This window comes from Bactrocera latifrons, unplaced genomic scaffold (genome assembly GCF_001853355.1).
Source record: "Bactrocera latifrons isolate USDA-ARS-PBARC rearing strain unplaced genomic scaffold, ASM185335v1 scaffold_211, whole genome shotgun sequence".
Lineage (NCBI taxonomy): Eukaryota > Metazoa > Arthropoda > Insecta > Diptera > Tephritidae > Bactrocera > Bactrocera latifrons.
The window spans coordinates 57,639-79,230 of record NW_017535642.1 but is presented as its reverse complement, the minus strand read 5'-3'; the positions used below and the strand labels follow the sequence as shown (position 1 = coordinate 79,230).

Genomic DNA, 21,592 nt, shown 5'->3' with positions numbered 1-21,592 from the left:
AGATGATTCAGGTAAAATAAGATTTTTGAGTAAATTTAAAATTTTCAAGATATTCCTAGAGAAGATRAGAAATAAATCAAATTCTCTACATTTTCTTGTATTTGATAACTCTATGTAATGAAACTCCGCTTCACAACAACAAATTGCGGAGAACCTATATTTTGATAGAGCCACTTAAAAAYTATCAAGAATAGCATAATCATATTTCTGTTTTGCTGACCACTAACTTCTCAGCATTTATATTTTAAAACGCGTTTTTAAGCAAAAATTAACAACTGTACATATATTACCCCAGCCCTGTATACGTGTATATATTATACCTTTCATTACGCCTACGAAAGAAAATTAGTTAGTCAAGTAGTTGTTTGCGCTGTTGATAGCTYGGCAGCGTAAAAATGAATGGTTAAATGGCCAACGTGCGAGCCCTACAACAAGTCAAGGACATATGTAAAAATCCAAAAAAAAAGAAAAATAGCGTTGCATGAATGTTCAAGGAGTGGAGTGCACACACTTTTGACGTTGCACGCATCATGGCACACATATGTGGTGCAACGCAATGTGGAATGGACGATTTTTGTTTTTCAGCATTGCCACATACATATAACATACATTTGGGTAGTCACTTTTACCGAAATGTTTCAATTTATTCCCTGCAGAAAAAAAAAGATTTAGTTAGATTTTTCCTGTAGGAAATATATACTACAATTTGCAAGAAGTGGTCTGAGTGAAATAAAAAAGAAAGAAGTTCATGATTAATGAGGCCAAATTAACATTTGATTTCTCATTTATGGTGGCCTTGAAAAGGAAAAATAATAGCTCTGTTTATTTTGAAAAAAAAAAAAAAAAAATTATTGGGTCAAATTTTTAAAAACATTTCATACAGAACACTGCACTAGCACTTTTTACTACTCAGTTCTGTGATTTCCTGCTGATAATGCCGTCAACCCCTATGTCCAAACGTACCGATAAAAATATGAAGGCAAAATGCCCTTGAAACTACTTTCAGTGTTTTTCTATTTTTTTTTTTTTTTAATTTTGCATTCAATATTTTTTATAGAATTCTAGCTTACACCAACGAAATTCTGCCGAAAATGGTCATTGGGACATGGTAATTATATGTATGTACGTCAAGGCGGGTCACCCATCAGCTGAGTTGCGTGTGGGCATGTGCGCTTCAGAAGGGTGCAAGCCGTTATATGCAGATCTACGACACTCGGCCTAGTACAATGCACATATTAGTCTGTTTGTGGCGGAGGATTCAACAAGGGTGACAATTGCATTTGAAATGTCTTTCCTTTTGCYGGACCGCATGTGCGTCCCAGAAGTGCGTAATTAGACACAGCTGCTTTGCATGTGCTTGCCAGACCGAATCGCATAGTTCCTGGTAAGGGTGCTKTTATGTTGAGCCGCACTAAATTATTGCGTTAGTTCTTTTTGCGACGATAATAAGCCGGTGAGTAATTACTTTTATTATTTGATTTTAGGCGTGAAATTGACTTTTTGTGCGCTCGTGAAAGCGGCAGGGGTGCAATGAAARTAGGTCATGTTCAGAAGTGTTGCTGAAAAGTTGTTTGGTATGTCGGGCAATAACAAATGGACGAAAACGTTATTGTACCATATACATACAAGTATATGTATGTAAACAACYGACTTTTTACTGCTTTTACTACACATACATACATATGTATGTACATATATTAGAACACATTTRTTTTATGTTGATGTAAACGCTTACGAGACCTGAAAGATATTTGTCGGTTGTAGTTAATTTTTAATAATTTTAATGTCGCCACTTAAAAGCTAAAGCTTGAACTTTAATGTTCACTTAATTAGCTGCATTGTTATTAAACTTTTCATTAATCGAAATACACCTTTGTGGCTTTTAATTTTTAACACCGAAGTTGCTCATTGGTAACACTACTGCCATTAACTGTATAATCATAAAAAAGTATGTAAGTTAATCAGTAAGATGAGCTTAACTTGGGCTTCAGTTATTCTTGAGTGAGTGAAATTCTCGGCTTTCACGTCTAGGATTCTGTTATACTCTGAATATGCATATACTAAAAAAGAAAATAAATAACTTCGGTTGCAGCGAAGCTAAAATAGCCTTCACGAATACAAAAGTTTCCTTATAAGAACTGTAGTTATAACGTATATTTCGCTTATTGACGAAGATATTCAGCTAGAAATGAGCTTCATACCTGAGAATGAYTTTTCGACGAAAATCCGGATACATTTTCAAGTTGGATGGCTTTGGATGTAGACCAAGAGCTTTTCGCGAAATTTGCCAAAACGACGTCACAGAGATGCCCAACGCTTGAGAGGTTGATATGGGTCTTCCTCAATTGAAGCGCTAGCTGTAGCTAAATTATCGACCCTACCGCACTTCTTTGTCTTATTCACTCGGAAATATTTTATACTATGCCTGTGGATTCAAACTTTTCCACTAGACGCTCAATTGTTAATCTGACATAACGATTATGACGACCATAAAATTGACAAAGTGCTCCTAAAGATGAGACTCAGAATTTCGGATATAAATTTTAATAATTTCGACTAGTTGGATCCTATATATTTAGACGATTAAATTCAAAATTTACTAAAAAGAAATTTCGAAAGAGCGGAAAGCGATTGGTAGATGTTGAATTTTAGGTTGTTGTAGTCGGCGCTTTCCGATTTGAAGCCCCAAAACAATTTATTTTCACAATTTTGCCATATATATAATATATTGAAACAATAAGAAAAATCGATATCCTTCACAGGAACATTTTCTATATATAGAATAAAAGGGTAATGAAGGACCTTAAAAATATCGRCGGTTCCCAGCACCTTTTTGCTGCGAAAAAAATGTGTGCAAAATTTCAGAACAATTTCTCAAAAACTGAGGGACAACTTCACGTAAATACRGACAGACAGACAAACATTGTATAAACGACTCAGCTCGTCACGCTAATCGTTTATATATGTACATATACATATATACACTTTATAGGATCTATAACGTTTYCTTCTATCCACATCGTTTCAAATTCARSATACCTTATTCAGGGTATAAAAAGTATAGACTTGCAAGCTACAGCTAATAAAGAAAACTCTTCAACAACGAAATATTCACTAATAGCCCAAGAGATATAAGATAGTATAAGAATTCAAAAGTGATAAAAATATTTSAAATTTGAGGATTTTCCAGTTGACCACATCTAACTGTTTCCCAACAAGACAAYCTCCGCCAACAGCTGTGTGTTTACACAAGCCTTATCAAAATATTCTTCAATTGTAAAATACTTCATTAGGCACATCGATTGCCTTAATTACAACCAATAAAAATGCTTATTTCTCATCCTTGGCACTCACGCAGTGTCATTTACAAATTTCTCCAAACAAACGTGGAAACAGATAAAAGAATACCCAAAACGGTTAACGAAACACAGATGTGTGCTGCGGTGGAATCGTGCTCTTTCAATAAAAATGTCATTACGGCTTATACGGCTTTGCCGTAGCAGTACCGCTTGTCACACACACACACACACACACGGTTACTTGGCGCATGCCACACTCAATTCCATGCCGCAACGAAGCGCCTACCTGAGATTGCAGCATTACCGCTGTCACTCGGGGGAATTCAACGTTAATTCATATGTGGAATATCCCCGGGTTATTTTGTTGTTGGTATCGCAGCATAGCTGAAATGAATGTGTGTGATGCTTATCACACGCGCAGTGAAGGAGCGTCTGCGCGAAGTTGCACACCTGGAAGCAATTCAACTGTCAGCTTGGCTAAGCCRCGGCAGAGGGTTGATATTGTCAAAATATGGCAATGATTTTGGAATTTTGAATTGGGGAATTTCTGAAAGGTGTCGTGCGCGATACAGCGTGTACGAATAAATATGTGTAAGAGAATATGTGAGAAAGTTTTTTGTTTGAAATTAGGATGAATTGAGCGGAAGAAATTGAGATACCAATACAATATGYATGTATATATTTATTTAGAATAGTTCAATATTATGTCAGTAGGACGTTTAAAAAGACTTGTATTCAGCTAGCCTTACAAGTTGAAGAAGAAGAAGGGGAATTAAAAAGAAAGACTTCAGTGTTTTTACATAGATTTTTACACTCCTCTTCATATAATTAATTCAGCGCATAGTTGGCGCGCCGCAGCCAGCAATTTAGTGACCTTGGCGCATGCGCAGAGCAATACTTATGTTGTTAACAACTTAATTTGCAGTTATGGCTGAAAGCTGTGGCAAAAAAGCGTTCAAAAAGAAACAAAAAAGAAGCAAATGCCATTGATATATCTCCTTGGTTGTGCAAAAAGTAATAGCAACTGCCTTGTAATTCCCTTTTGCGTAATCTTCGTATTATTCTTGGAATCTGATACTTTTTCAGGCGATGCGACTGAATTTTTTGTTAATGCTGGTGATGAAAGCTATTGATTATTGTGTAAATATTTGCATGCAAATTAGTGAGGCATGAGAAAAAATATGAAAAGGCGTGTCGAACGTTTAATCATTTAATAACTTAATTTATTTATGGGTGTTGAAAGCGCAAGTGATTGTTTGGTGCAGATATGCTAAACAAGAGTGCTAAAATTTCTTATTAATGGCTTGAGACCCTCCTTTCGGACGTGTTTTTGCACAACACTCTATTGGCACTTTTTCCTTTATATTTACTTATAAGAAATTCAAAATTCAACTTTGTTTTTACCACAAATATTTTTCTTTTCCCTTCTCACTTTCAAACAACAGTACTTTTGACCAAACCCAATTAAACAACTAAAAGTTTCCTTTTCCATTTTCTGTGCATGAAACTTCGCAAATAACATTGTTATCGAACAAAATGGAAAATTCAATCAAAAATCTGAAACAAGCCTGATTTAATTTAGAAATACCCGGCACTTGCTTATGCGCAATAAATTGCAACAGTTGAACTGTATGTGTTGAATGAATGTATACAGCGGCGAGCAAAACCATGTGGATGTTCCCCACTTTAGCATTCTAAGTGCTATCAAATTTATATACAAGTATGTACATGTGGTGAGGAAGTCTGCARACAGAATCAAGCATTCTTTACCAATCTGGTTTAAAAAGCAAATTATGGACAACTGAAATCATGATAAATTCTTTTTATACATATAAGATATTTTTTTCGAGCAAAGTCACGAACTCAATGAATAAAATGTTTACATGTCACAAAGTCATGAAAAAGTAAGAATGAAATACKTAGCTACAATTTACGGCGACTCCTTGTAAAATAAAGAAAAACTTTAACTTCGGMTGCAACGGAACTATAGTACTCTTCACAGATCCAAGTTTGATTAGAATAACTTAATCATGTTCAACCAGTTCATACCCTATGTTTTTCCGATTTGAACAATTTCTTCGGAGATTGTATTATTGCCTTGGAAAACAATCCATGTGAAATTGCAAGCAAGAATTTAATTACGATCGTTCAGTTCAAATGGCGGCTTTAAGCTATAATAGTCCGATATTGGAGATTCTGACAAATGAGTCTCTTCTTGGGCATAAAAAGAGGAAGTGTGCAAAATTTCGATATCTCAATTTATAGACAGATGAACAGACAGACTGACAATACTTTATATGTCATATTATGATATATTCACCCTACCTTATGGGTTTTCGAAGCTTTCTTGAATGTGTCACATAATGTTCGGGGTATTATAAATGGGGAAGCACAGAGAAGTTTGAGAATTTTTTGTAAAGTTAAACATATATAGGCCAGATTTCGTTTAATTTAACTAACAAAACTTGATACATTGGATAAAGTAAATAAAGCCTAATTGAAAAAGAGTAGCAATAATTTAATTTAAATTCCAAAAGAATTTCTTCGTTTAACACGAAAGCGAAAACGAAACGCGTGAAAAATATTTGAGAGTAAAAGTAGAGTAAAGAAATTATAACTATGAAGATATGTACTTATATCGTCGTATTTGAATTAAAATTAAATTGTTATATTTTATAAAATGCTGCCTTTTCTCATTCTTAAATGAACACTGCTATTTTTGTAAACATAGCTCTACATATCTATGCAATTTCGCTGCATACAATACATTTAATTTTTCATTTCATTCATTTCAACACAATAGACAAGACATAAACCCAGTACGAAAATTTTCATCTTCACTGTATTTACACACAGAATCCATGTGAAACAAGGTGCAGAGAGYGTTAGTATGTCTTACTGGCGAAACTATTTATATCTATACATGTAGTAAGGAGTGTGGTCAAAACCATAAAAATATACATATTCGCATCYATACATATGTATAACATACACTTATGTACAGACGAGAATATGAAACCCTGACAATCAAAAACGCCGCACGCCAAAGCTAACGTACTCAAGCTGTGAATGTGAAGCAGGCGGCAGTAATGGAAAGGGCAGAATTTTTTGTTGCTGTTGTTCGGCTTGTTTCGTATGGTGTAGTGTTGATCAATTGGCGCATTGCCAAAATCAATATTTTTGCATTCATGCACTGTGCGCCCGTGTGCGRCGTGGCAAGTGCCAAATTGCAAAGTGCATTGAACCAGGGTGCAATACGCCATTTACAGCGTACAACCGTTGTAAACTATAAACATTGTAAGTATGTATGTGTCTGTTTAGGGACATGCATTGATTGTTAAACACATACATATATGTATGCACATATATAATGTAAAGGCACGGACACGCAAGTGGTTCAATAAACTGATGGGAGCGCCAATATGCAGTCTTACAAACACACTTACATACATACATTGCAGTATATACTGTGTGGATTAAGTTATTTGCATTGTTTTTCAGCTGATTCCTCGTGAGACAACACCCACCGACCCAGCGAAGGGTGAGCCGCTGCGTGCGGATTTCGGCGAAGTAGCGTCAAGGTTAAAGTATGCAATGGAACTGGCAATTCAATTCAATCCAATGGTTTCAAAGCCAACTGATGTGYACCCTCATGCGCGTATGTAAGGTGTGGGTTTGCACTTAGTATTGGTTTTGTCTGACTTTCRTTTATAACAATCTGCGACAAAGTTGACAATTGTCTCACAGGCGACCTCTTTAATCAGGCTAGAAATTAATGCGGAAGCACTTTTTTCTCAGTAAAGTGCGTATATATGTACATACATATATAGATATACGATTTAGTCCCTCAATTTTGGAGATATCGATCTAAAATTTTGCTTACTTTTTTCTCTCCAAAAAGCTAACCATTCGCTGGAAGAATTGATAGCATATACATAGCTACCATACAGATCAAAATCATAGTCATRTCCCTATATGAAAAACCTTTTTATTTGACGACGAATTTCTCACAAACTATTATCTAAGGCAACAGTGCAATCTATGAWGGTATTGTTCAGACCAAGCCACTAGCATTTATCGGTCATATAAACTGACTAATCAAAATAGATTTTCCAAATCAGTGCTAAATTATCCACAAAATTTGTCCAAATYGGATCGCTATAGCTTTTAATTGTCATACAAACATTTTCTGCAAAGAAATTTCTCGAATGGAATCTACCAAATAGCAAAATCTGATGCGAAACTTGTTCTGAATCTTTTTTCCGTTTGATAAACAACCTAAATGGAAACTGTCAAATAATCCGTCCACAGTCGGGTCTAAGTAACCGCMACAATAACTGCCAAATAATATCTTATTAAGCCACCAAAGATCTTCAGCAAATTTCTGAAAGAATGTTTTTTGTTGCAATATGACATTTCAGTCAGTAGTAGTTAGTATTTTTATTAAAGCAGGATATTTTTTTTTTTAAATAGTTAAAAAAAATTTACACGGGGTTATAAGCTATTTAYATTGTAAAAATATTAATTTGTCACAGCGGAAGTCTTCCTTACTGTCAAGGAGTATTTTTTTTTTTTTTAATAATTCTAAATACAGTTTTTAAACAACAAAACCTTACTTTCCAAACACATTTTAGCTTTCCACTTTTGAGTTTGTTGGTAATTTTATATTGATTTCTGATTAATTTTTTTTTTTTGTAGAGAAAAGCAGCGACGACGACAAACACTAAATCCCAGACAAATCCTCTATACTTACCCCGAATAAGAATGAAACGACGAAGCACTTGATGTAGGGAAAKAATTTCAAACGTCCCTTACCTCAGTGTTTTATTACTTTTACGACGTACCTTTGGCACATCCGCCACATTTATCTGTGTCGCCACAGTGCGTCGAGATCATTGAGACATTTCGCTCGCAACGTTTCCTGCAGCGATRCAATCACCACCAAACCACCACCATTTGTCGCTTCTCCCTTTCTTAAGATTTTCCTATAAAACTACCATGCACTGAGTGGAGGACAACCCCACCTACTCTGCTGTGCGGAACACACTCTCTCACAACACAGTGTCTCCGAATTCGTCTTCTCACAAACAATTTACCTCATTTCACCGKTKATTTTTTTCAATTATTTTCCTTATTTGCCGTTATATTTACTTTCGTGCATTCGCATTGCTTTCGCAAGCAGGATGCGCACACACTTGTAAATCAACCGAAACTGCGCGCGTACAAATACACACAGCAACAAGGAAAACAAGCATTTCCACAGCTTCTCCCCAGTTGGAATGGGCTGCGACCAACTCCCCACTCTGGCAGTTCATACTAAGCGAATGTATGTATGTGTGTGTGCACTCATACATATGAATGACTCATCACTTTCAGCAACACACACACGCATTTGTATGCATATGTTGTTGCTGTATTGCCGTTGGTTTGGCTCTTTGTTGTTGCTGCTTGTTTTTCCTTTGTCGGCTGCATCAGCGTGAGGGCAATCACCCGTCAGTGTGCGCATCGTTATTCTCGTCTATCCTCATTTCTCCCCTCGCATGCAATCGGTCTGCTAAGTCGTACCCACACCCTGGATACTAACCCGCTTCAGTCTCCCTTGTTTATTGCTTTGGTTGCCACTTTAGGTGAATTCTCAGTTTGCTTTTGTGCTTTGCGCTTTGTCTACTGTTTTCCACTTTTCCTTTTGGGGTTGCGTTTTTCTATCGATTTTTTCTTTATTTATTTAAATTGTATGCTTGTTTTCCGTTGTTGGCTTTTACAGCATTCTGCATACAGTAGATACCGCTTGGCAGTGCAACACAAGCAACAGCAACAGCAACTTGTGTCAGAATTGTACGAAAATCTTCCACGAGACATTGCGAGATTAAGTCGAAATCACCGTTTGCTCTAGGGTGTTGCGAACCTGTTGGTTTAAAAGTGCAGTGAACTCATGTTGATTGATTTCCAGCTTAGAAGTCCTCAATTTGAATTTCTCAAAAAGATATYGAAACCACATCGTAAATAATGACTGTAAGATTCGAATTCCTAAGTCGTTACTGTACTTATATTTTGAGATATTTCTTTTKTTCTGATATCTTAAGTTTTATTTTTATCGAGCAGTAGAACTTGCTTTCTATTAATTGAGCAAAGTTGATAAATCTATTTGCTACCTTAACTAAAAATATGTACGAAGAATTTCTGTAGAAGGCTTAAGAAACTTCAAACGCGTAGCTTGAAAAAGGGGGTTATGACAGAAAGCCCAAAGTAAATTTCCAGAATCCGAAAACCGTTGCTTTTGAGAGTACTCTACTCTAATTTGTCCGAGTGAATTTGTTCCTAGATTACTGAATATAATTTAATTCATTCCGTCCATCGCTTCATAAACCCTAGAATTCTATGCAAGCTGTATTTTGTTGGCCCTGGTTAACTGTAGAGTAAGTGTAGAGACCAAAATTAAGTTCAAGTCAAGGTTCAGTACGATTGCCTTGATGAAAAGTGGATGAAGTCTGAAAATGTATATTGAATTTTGAAGAGCACTACTACTTTAGGGATATACGTTTTAATGTCATACCGCAAGAAAAGTAGGACTAAACTGATCACAGTAATTAATGGGATTACCAGGAGACAATCCTATAAATTAATCTWCACATACTTTCTTCATACAACTTAATATACATTATACACCCAACTCTTTTTTTACACGGTTTCACACTGATTTGAAGTTACACGGTTGAAAAATTTTTATTTTGTAAGAAAGTCGACGGCGCAAGACMTTTCGSAAAGTAGWCCGACGATTCAATACCCTATTACCGGACGAAAGTCACCSTGTAAAAAAAGASTTGGGTGTAYAATTTCAAAMCAAATACACGCTTTRCAAAGGCTTACAGCCYRTAATAACAATGCTTTCCAAACGCTATCAAGCGACGCTGTTGAAGTTCTAGCTAGTCTGAAACCCATTGACATCCAGTGAGACGAATTCGCGCGATTGGAACAGCGCCGTCTATTGGCGTAAAAATAGAGGAGAGAACCAAAGGCATCACAATGTGGCAGCAACGGTTTAAGACCTCAACTAGAGGACGGTGGCATAGATAACTTGATACGAGACTCTTTGGTTCGAGGGAGAGCTGTCGAAACTCGCATTTTTTATAGCATTTGCCAAGGATACCACTGCTGAAAAATATTAGCTTGGGTATTTAATAAATTATACAAAACACTAAATTGAACACTTTGAAAATGCATACATATATAAATGCTAGAATGCAAAATCATTAATTAATTTACATAAACATTTATTTTGCCAAAATATGTTCGCACAGTTCAATGAAATTTCATTTTACACTAATTTCGGCAAGTAATTATAGCGCTGCTCTTCTGGCATCCCGCCTTTTCCACTAACTGCTGGTTGAAGGCACCCTGATTGTGTTTTGTTGCSAGCTCAGAAAACAGATCAGGGTGCCCTGCCAGCTGACAAGTGAGAGAGCAAGAAAAGAGATTCTGATCAAGTTATCTATGACGGTGGACTCTCAGACTAATAGCGGATAGATAGACAACATGGGGACCTAGACTACCACCTAACATAAATACTGAGTGGACATTTAGGCTTTAGAAGTTTGCATGTGTATATTTCATATTTTATGACTTTATAAATGTAAAATGAGAATAAAACTTTGACAATTAAGGAAGGTCCAAGTTCATGTGTAACTCTCACAAAGTAAAGTGATTTACGGCATTTTATATATTGTTTTTATTACAAGTAGGAAATGTTGCATCCATTATATAATGTCTAYCGGAAGTTGGAAAATATTTGATTAAGTATACGGTGGCTAAGGAACTATTGATTTGATTTTACTCGTTTTTCTCACATATGCAAATTGTCATCTAATAAATATTCTCCCCGAATTTCAATACCAAACCTCAAAGATTGAGGGGCATGTTAAAAAAAACAAGCCGTATGCATGTTTGATTTGTGTATTGTAAATTGAAAGAATCAGATGGATCTTAAGCATTTTTGTATGTGAACGAGGTGAGGTTGTTATTCGATTACGCTAAATCGGATCTTCTTGAAACTTGTCAATACCACGAAGAGATGTTGCTTGGGAAGGTCAAGCGACTTCAGCTCTTGCTGAATTTTGTACGCTTTCAATTTCCACACGGCAGTCCGAATTTCTGCGAACGCCGCCGAATCGACTTTCCACGGTCTTCGTGTATACTCTCAGCTACGGCTGCAACGAGTATATTTCCTGCACTGCMTGCTGGACGTGATCTATTCAGTCGAATGTTATCCAATAATGAATGCTGGCTCTCAAGTTGGTTGACTTTGTTGCGAATAGAACGCTCAGTAGGCAGATTATGTTGCCCATTAGTTTGGCGTAGCTCTCGAAAAATATTCTTTAAYAAACGTGAGTTTTCATAATAAATTTGAACGATTTGTAAACGTTTTTCAGACGTACGTTTTTCCGTGATGAAATTAAAAAAATACTAAATAAAAATAACATGACAGCTTGACACGAGTCATACGTGACCTGTCAAAAAAAAGGCTATTGAAAATGTACTTTTACTTGGATCCAAAATCGATMTGTATGTATGTCTAAGGCAACAAAACGACCATAGAGCTATGTTATTTAACTACTCTTGGCGCCGTTTTCACAATGTCTAGTTAACAGTTAAGTTCTGGTTAACTTAACCAATACTCCTTCYTKCGATAAAGAACCAATTTTTAACCAGAAGTTAACTGACAGATAGCCGCTAACCAYACATTGAAAAACCGCCACTTATTTACTTCCACGTCTCGGTTAACAGTTCAATTTCCAAAGTAAAATGTCAACATACTATCACAAGTATAGAATTTTAATTTTTATATAATAGACTTTTTTTCAAAATATACGCGATAAACCAGTTAAATGTTTCATAAGTGTGTATAATGTTCGCTTTTCTCACTTCACCTTTTTGAGTCAATTTTTAAATTGTAAATATGTGTGAGGATTCATTTGGGTTAGCACAAGTATATGCGTGGCTACACATTTGCAGTTATTTGAGATATGTGTCAACTGCGTGGGTGGAATGCAGTTAAACAAATGTTGCACGCAAAAAAGTCATATCAAATAACGAATTGAAATCGACAGCGGGAATGTAATCAAATACGAGTGACACAAATTGAATGGTTGCAATACTTTTTTGTTTTSCWGCATTTGTTAATGGCATAAAAACRAGTTTAAAATAATTAAAGTACACAAAATTTAGAATAGCAGTAATATTTTTTATTAATTAAAAAAAGCTTTAGTTAATGTTTTCACTTTTGTTTGTTCAAACTTTTGCTTAATCGAATTTCAGTATTAGTACTCAAAATTTAAAACTCGTTGTTTACTTACGCACGCTTCATTTTCCAGTTCTTATTCGTTCCACATTCCAGCTTTAATTGACTACAATTAAAATTTATTAACTGCAATTGTAATTAAATGCAAGCGGACAGGCGGACACTTCATAAACTTGCTTTTTTGTTCGAACCACTTTTTAAGAATTAAAATTGAGAAACGCTCTTCTCTTCTCCTTACTTCATAACGTGTGCATGTGGATGCGTTGTGTGGCATGCTGACAAAGCCAAAGTTTAATTACCGCAGATTGCATATGAAATCCGTCCAAATTCAACCCACAACCAGTCGTCAGAGTCGTTGATCAAGCTACTTACGTCGCTGCTGCCTCAAAGGCCCTTACTTTCACATTTAACTTCGCAACATCACCAATGCGCAAATGCTCCTAATACCGCGGCTGCATGCCACATATGCTTTCGTATGCTTTCGTATGTATTTTTATGGCATATTGCATATAAATATCTTTGTTGTTGCACAACACCAGCTGCAGCACCCATTCGGTTTGTTCTTCACACAGTTTCGGTGTCTTCCTTTTTGCATTCRGAATGACCGTGCGTAGTCGCTGTAATCTCTTCTCACCCTCGGATATTATTTCCTCCCCCCAAATTGGCCGCAGTATTTATCAACATTAAATGAAGAGTAAAATTCTCGCTGCATGATTAAGTCATTGGCACGCATTCAGCGGCAACCTCGTGCTCGTTGTTCGCATCTATGTTGTTAGTCTTGTTGTGTTCTGGTCTTTGTTGTTTGTCTGCAACTTTGCTGTTGTTGCTGACTTTGTCCCTTCGCCCATGYTTGTTTTGTTTATGTTGCTGCGGTCGGTGCACGTGGCTTACAGTGATCAGGCCTTYCATGTCCGGTTAGCACTTTCATCATCAAGTCTGCCGCCGTCGCCACCACCACGGTCATCCACACCAGCACAAATCGTGCCCACACCAGGGTTCATCCATCTCGTTGCGGCTGCATGCATGCATGCCAGTCCAAATGTGCGCTTCACTCACTTTCCTTGCATMCGCAGCCTTTCACCCACTCACTGGCTGTTTGGCTTTGGCTGGCGAGCGCTCAGTTGTTTGTATTCAATTTCCAACCATCACCAATGGCAATGCATTTATAATTTTCGAAACTATACACACATATACACATTTAATTTGTATATCTATATATAGTAACATGACTTCGTGTGCTTTTGTTTTGTGCGTGCTAAAAGTGTTTGTTGTTTTTTGACATTGTTGTCGATTTAAATAGTCAGGATTCCATCGTTTCCGTTGAAATTCTGCAAGTGCCGTTTATGGTAATTGCCCGCATTGGTTTTACCCACACTGTGTTCTCCATGTTGCTGGGCATAATTGGATAGTCGGTTCGGTCCGCCGACAGGGTCAAATAATTTACATGTTTACATGCAAGCATATGTATATATGTAGATATAAAATTATATATGAAATGCATTTATATCCATTAACTGTAGTGAATACGTATGGGAACATTTTTATATTCAATTTAACCCAATTTTATTGATAAACTGCGTTAGAACCCTTAAATACGTTTAAATTATCTTCAGTTGTTTTATTAAATTTAAAATGTAAATTTCAATGTCCTAGGGGAATCCGCTCTTCAAGAATCTAACCGACTTTCAGTTGTCGAAGTTGTTCAGAAAAAGACGGGAATGGAGTAGGATTAATATTAAATAAACTCCTTCTTCTTGACTTTTAGCTTTAAAATGCTGAGCTCTCCCCTTCAACCGTCCAATTCAACTACCTGGAGGCGCAATGAAATGCTTAAGGGGTTACATGGGTTTACGTGTTTCAAAAAATCGATCTTTTTTATTATCTTATTAAACTCTACAAAATCTCTAGAATATTATCCTAAATTTTCAAGTTGATCCGAGTATAAGTTTGGGAGTTACAGCTGTTTTTAAACGCGTTTTTCTCGAAATTGTGTTTTTGAAGTCGGTTGGCAAGATTTCTATAGCACTATTCATTCGAACTTCATGAAATTTTMCACAGGCTTTTGAGGAAGGAATTGTTTTCGATTACAACTATTTGAAAAAATATGTCAAGTTATTTTCACTGAAATTTTATTTTTTTTTCTAAAATAGTCTGCCATAAATCCAATTTTACGGCTTTTTTCCTTCACTCAAGTTCTAAGTTGAAGTTAAAACTAGAAAACATATTTGTTTTTCAGYAAACGCATGTAAGCAGATATTCTATAGGGTCTAGATACTCTACGGCTGCCTCAAATCTGACTTCTGACTTCACAAACGTCTAGTCTTTCGCCATCTAAGAGTGATCAGCATTTCGGCATCAGTTAAAAAACTTAAATTAAATTATGTATATATCAGATACTTGATTTTATTAACTGCTCAATTGTACGATCTGAACACACAAATCCTATGTTGTGACAAAGCTATTATCAAATAATTTTAATACAATTTCACAAACTTTCGCTGCTTTTAAAGTCGTGTTATCGTATCTCAATGACGCCATGTTACTAGAGTACATTGACAGAGAGTAAAAAAGGCTCCAAAATTATATGAAAGCTGTCTTCGATTCGCCATTTCTCCGCTCGCTGTATTTGCGTGCTGCTTTCTTGTCAAACAAATTACTTGTAAAGCAAAATAAAAGTTTTCGAGTTGAATGCRTACAAGAGAGTAATGCTACCAAGTTTTATTTTGTATATTCTAGATTAATTATTAATTAGAAATGAAGATACAAATTTAATTTTTTTTTGCATTTTTTAAACTTGAGATTGAAATCAATCATACCAATTTATAGAAAATTAAAATAAAGGGTTACAACAAAGTACTAAACGCGAAAAAAGCATTTATCCACAATTGTGCTTGCATCAGAAGACACTTAACGTTGGGTTGCACCACAAGTGCTTCCCGCTTGTTTGAGCACCTGGTATAGTTTGTTCGATTCGCTGGAGAGTACCAACTTGCGAATCGAAGACAGCTCATATATATATAATCTTGTATGTGAGTGACAAAGAATCCAAGCAAAAATAACAGTACACGTAAAAATACGGTAGGAGCTCTTATATGCATTTATTAAATTTAAGTTGTTTGCTTAAAATGAAAGCGAATGACAATATGTATGAAAGCAAAAAAACAAAAGAAGAACATCTGTCAAAATCTCGCATAATGAACTAATTGTAGTATTTGRTAAAGAAATAAAACGTTATCAGTGAAGCTTTTTAAAAACGAAAATTKTTATTGCATAGAAAGCCATTCATTGTATTATTTAAGTTTTTTGTATTATTATAAAACTTCTTCCTTTAAACACACGATCTTAAGGCCTACATTCCGTGGTACTGACATACGAATAACACAATATAAGACCACTTTTAAATTTCCCATGCTAACGAAGTCACTTATGTCATTATCAACCCACTATCGAATAACAATGCACTTCCTGCCTCCATACCCGCTTGCATAAGAGCTGGCAGAAATCTAAATCCAAGCGCAGATATCTCATATATAAATAAAAATTTACCTGATTGCCTGGTACGTATGTATATCAATAATATAAAATCCTACAAAAATTGCTAACAAAGCCATATCTGCACGCATTTATGCGAATGTGCAGAAAATAGGCGGGAGGAAAACAAAAAAACCAATATGCAACAAATGACTATAATTTCGATAGTTATGAGCGGTGTAATCCAATAATTCGACGTCAATTACCACAAAAGCTAAAAAAAAAATAAAAATAAAAGAGTAAAAACAGCCACAGCAACAACACACAGTGTCATCAATGCCTCAGCATTCATCATAAGGCACGCGGAGACCGCAGCTGCAAGCGTCGAATTGAGGAAAACGTGGGAATTCATTGTTGATGGTACTCAGTTTAAGATAATCACGATAATCACTATATGATAGTAGATGCATAAGCGTTAAACACAAATTTTTGAGGTCATTTGCTGTTGGTTTTTATTTTTGTTTAAGATAACAGATAAACATTTTTAATAATATGAAAATACATATGTATAAATTGATTTGTACTATAAAGTTATGTTAGAATGGTTTAGACCAATAGGAATGACTTGATTTTAACACTTAGTTAGCAATTACAATGAACGTTTGACAGTTTGTGTCGTGAGCGCGCAGCTTAGTCTAAATATGGAACTAAATTTCAAGCATCGGCATTTTTAGTTATACACATACATAGTTTCTATAAGAAAGGCTCTTGTAAAGGATATAGCTTTTWCCTCGTTCTTTTAATGTATCGTACTCTTGTTGAAACACGATTGCTTTGAGAAAAATGAAAATGTATTCCCCACAACTCAGCAGTAAATTGATGTATCGCTGACACATTGCGGCGACGAGTAAAAACGCTGGCGTCGTAATTGTATGGCATTGCGTTCACAGCAACATAATTGGCAACGAGCTAATGGCCCGAACAAGGGAAGTGCAGGTCTCTGGYGGTGCATTTGAGCCGCGACCGAAAGACTGTGTCGCAATGAATGCACAAGTACTAATTTGTTACTGGTTTTTCTTTTGTTTTGATTCCGCTTYTGCACGCAACAAAAACGCGTGGCACATCGGACATCAAAGCCCGTTGCAGAAGTGTTAACTGTGAAAGCATAAAAAGTTCACATCAATCGATTTCCTTAACCAATTTCCACGGTACTTTGCAAACAGTCGTTGAGTGCCTGAATATGCAACATGGCATAGTTTTGCTTTTTTTTTTTTTGGAATTTCTTGTTCACTTCAAGCCTAAAGGCGTACACTTGTATGGGTCCTTTGATATTGGAATGTGTTTGCACTTGTTTGCGGGTGTGCTCTTTTGCCGTCGACCCAGTCGAATACMCAGACCGGCTGTCAGTGAACCAGCTAATGCTGCAAACTTTCATGTATGCAGACTCATTGGTGGCATAAACAAATATAATGCTGCATTTAGCTTTGGCTTTGCAGTTGCGTCGTGGTACGATATGCGCATAAGCTGTCACTTTATACTGCTTTACTTCCCCCTTTACACCGCGTGCTGCGCTTGTTTTCGAGTGTTGCATGCGTGTTGCACAATGAAACCTTATTGTGCACCAACACATCACTCATTCATTACATTTTGCATTGCGGCCTTGTGACGGCATTTTTGTAGCGAGCGGAGCAGAGGCCGCACTGTGTTCACTTGCACCGTTGCCACATTATGTCTACCATCTGCATGTAGTGGCAACGCACTGCAATGACACTCTTTTTTGCTTATTGCACTTTTTTCTCGTTGCAGTTGTTGCCGTTACTTTGTGCAGTAAATTTGCGCGGTAATCCAGTCAGCGGCTGGCTATGGAACGGAAGTTGGACCACACCAATAGTTATACCCTCAACGTGGATTGAGAAGTCGGTCGGTCGGTGAGAATGAGACCTCGAAGATCCCAAAAAATATATGTCATTTCTTCACGGATAATTATCCAAGAGGAAGCAAGAGAAAGAAAATATCAGAAGAAATTGTCCATATCAGAYCACTATAACATATAGCTCTTAACAATGTGAAAGTTAAAAAMTATGCTTTGTTATAAAAAACATTTTAATTTGGCAAGATATCTTCACCAGATTCAAAATCAGTTTTAGATCGGATTTCTTTTGCATATAGCTTCCAAAACCAACTGAACAACTTGTATGGAAACTTCTTCGTTGAAACCGAAGTTAACGTTTTCACTTTTTTTAGTGCGGTTCAAGTGGAAATGGAATTATAATCCAATACATGAGACCCTTGAGAGAAAAGTGGGCATATTTTGATTTACGTAAACTTAATTAATAGTCAAAATATGTTTGTATATTAAATAAATTATTCATTATCGCATTCCACAGTTTTCAAACATAGCTTTCAAAGACCTCCCAACCGAACCGCCTGTTTTAAAGATTTAAGGAATCGATAATAGAACGACTATAGCTTGGATATTTAGACCAGCAAAAATGCCGCATTTGTGGTGAAGAGCAACTTGAAGAGATTCAAGAGCTGACATTTCATCTATAAAACAACGGTTTGGTGTGGTTTGTAGGCYGATGGAATCATCGGTCCATATTTCTTCAAAAATGATATTAATGTTTTCATAACCGTCTATGACGACCGTTATCGCACCTTGATAACGACTATTTAATGCYTGAAATTATGTCTCATGATCTCGGCGACATTTGGTTTCAACAAGACGTTGCCACATCGCATCAACTCACGTAATATCACGTTTTGGGCGGGTCGATTGGCCACCATGATCRTGTGATATCTCACAAGTCTAAAGTTTATGCGGATAATCCCGCTTCGCCCCAGACCAGACTTACCAGTTGAAATACTCAAACGAGTCATTGAAGATTGGATTCAACGGATGGATCATCTGAGACATAGTCACGGTCAATATTTGAAAGGAATAATCTCCAAAGAATAAAAGTCAAAAAATTTTCTTTAAAACGATAATAAACATTCCCCATTTAWTTTTAAGTTCCTGTGCTTTTCCTTTAAAAAGGTGGGGAACCTCGAAATGGTTCAACTTTTACTCTTTTTCATAACATTTTGCTAGAGTTTATTCCGAAACTTGTCAYTTTAAAATTCGATTTTTTTAATATAATACAATTACAGTTATGGGTGCTAATGATAACAATGAAGGACAAAAATATTTACATGCTCCTTTTATAGTTTTGCAGCAACACTAATAATTATTTGTAAATAATAAGACACCTACATGAGTTTCTTCCATTCATCCACGTGGTCGCACAAACCTGAACAAGAAAAAAAACAACAGCAAACTTCTTAAAGCGCCAGCATCAATTGAGGTTAAACTGTTTCACTCCGCTGCAAAACCGCACAATTTGTGGCGTTCWAGCTATCAGCCAATCAAATGCCCCAAAGATCAATTGTTGGTGGGGTTATCATTACTGGTGGCGTTGCGAATGAGATGCGGCTATTTTGCGGTCAGACACAAATGCTTGGACATTGAGGCAGCAAAAAGTCAATATACTTTAATGCGTTCCTGTACGTGCGTAAAATTCAATTTCAACTGGAAAATTTAAAAAYTGCACCATAAAAGATTAGTATAAAGAAGATTCGTATGTAGTGAATAGAAAGAAAGCCATGTGCTGAGTCAGGAACGCACGTTTGATTAGTGCTGWCAAATTACGTAAAACAAACAATTTCACAGCTTTCGCTGGCGCTGAATGGACACCCATTGGTGATATTTATAAATTTTAYACTGGAGCTAATGGAACCACCAACAATGTCAGCCTAGAAATCCAACGCAGAATAAYTCTTGCCAACAGGTGCTACTTCGGACTGAGTAGKSAATTGAGAAGCAAAGTSCTCTCTCGACAAACAAAAACCAAACTCTATAAGTCACTCATAATTCCCGTCCTGCTATATGGTGCAGAGGCTTGGACGATGTCAACAACGGATGAGTCGACGTTGCGAGTTTTCGAGAAAAAAGTTTTGCGAAAGATTTATAGTCCTTTGCGCGTTGGCCACGGCGAATATCGCATTCGATGGAACGATGAGCTGTACGAGATATTGACATAGTTCAGCGAATTAAAAGACAGCGGCTACGCTGGCTAGGTCATGTTGTCCGGATGGACAAAAACGCTCCAGCTCTGAAAGTATTCGACGCAGTACCCGCCGGGGAAGCAGAGGAGAGGAAGACCTCCACTCCGTTGGAAGGACCTAGTGGAGGAAGACCTGGCTTCACTTGGAATATCTAATTGTCGCCACGGAGCGAAAAGAAGAAACGACTGTCGCGCTATTGTYAACTCGGCTATAATCGCGTAAGCGGTGACTACGCCAATCAAGAAGAAGAATGGAACCTTGAGACACATATTCATCTAATGTTACGTATTTTTTTGCTTTTTATTTCCACTACAATAAATTGAATATAAAAAAAAATTTTAAAATATATATAACAAATATAGTATTAGGGGCGTAACTAAGTTCGAGCTTTTCTTTAATGAAAATCCAAATTTCTTTTAAGAAAATGGTTAAAAATTAACTATTTGAAGTACTTGGTCAAAACCTTTTCCCATCGTCATGGTAAACTTTGAATACCATTACGGTTAAGTTGTTCATCTGTGATGCCATTCAAGTATCAAGCCAACTTTTGTGATCGTCGTGTGACTGAAACTGCTTCTGAGCCAGTCCACGTGCCATAGATTGCAATTACCTGAGAAATATAGCGGGTGGAGTAGGTCTTCCCATTGAAGCGATGTATTCTTCAGAGTCACTTTTTCGTGCCGCTCCTGGTGTTGAGTTTCTGAAACATTTCAAGCACTTGTAGGCACTTTTAAATAACTTGGTGAGTGACTCTCAATATTGAAGCAAACTTCTTTTACGTCTGACGCCGACCCTCATAGATCAAATTCATCATCTACGAAGGTTTTTAGGATTCTGGTCGGTCGTTAAAACCGAATCGTTCTGATTCAGCCGACGATTTCTTTGACTGAAAATGGATAATCAACACTTCCACAAATGACGATTATTTGGCAAAAAACAGTTTAGATTTGCACAACAAAAAGGATATGAAAAATAACCAAAATCATTTATGTTAAAATTCAGTATACTCTTTAATATTAACAAACAGTAGGAACTTAGTTGCGCAAGTAATAAAGTAAAATAATTGTTGTTGAACCAAAATTATGGAAATGGAGGATATAGATATTACATTAAAAATAAATAAGCATAAGAGTTATTGCAAGTGTACTCTCCATCTACAGCACATATTACTGCCACCACACCACACTGTCCGCTTGTTGAAGCACACAATATTTTCTTAACACGCGCTAGCAAATATATACACACATACGCAGCAGACACACAACATTTGCGACAAATTTGAGAAAAAGTTATTATAGCAAAAGGAGAGTTTTACCTTCTTTGTTCAGACACCCCAAAAGCTGGGTAGAATCCACACGCGCTCAACCCCATGTGCTGGCATGCGCYATGACAAAAGTTGCCTTTGTATTGGCGCACACTTGTT

The 21,592-nt window shown here is 36.5% G+C and overlaps 1 protein-coding gene across 5 annotated transcripts in view; it reads right to left on the bottom strand.

Moving 5' to 3' along the window:
* The window catches only part of LOC108968374 (neural-cadherin), a 262,770-nt gene that overhangs the window by 239,709 nt on the left and 1,469 nt on the right, over positions 1-21,592 (bottom strand). The window lies entirely within an intron of this gene.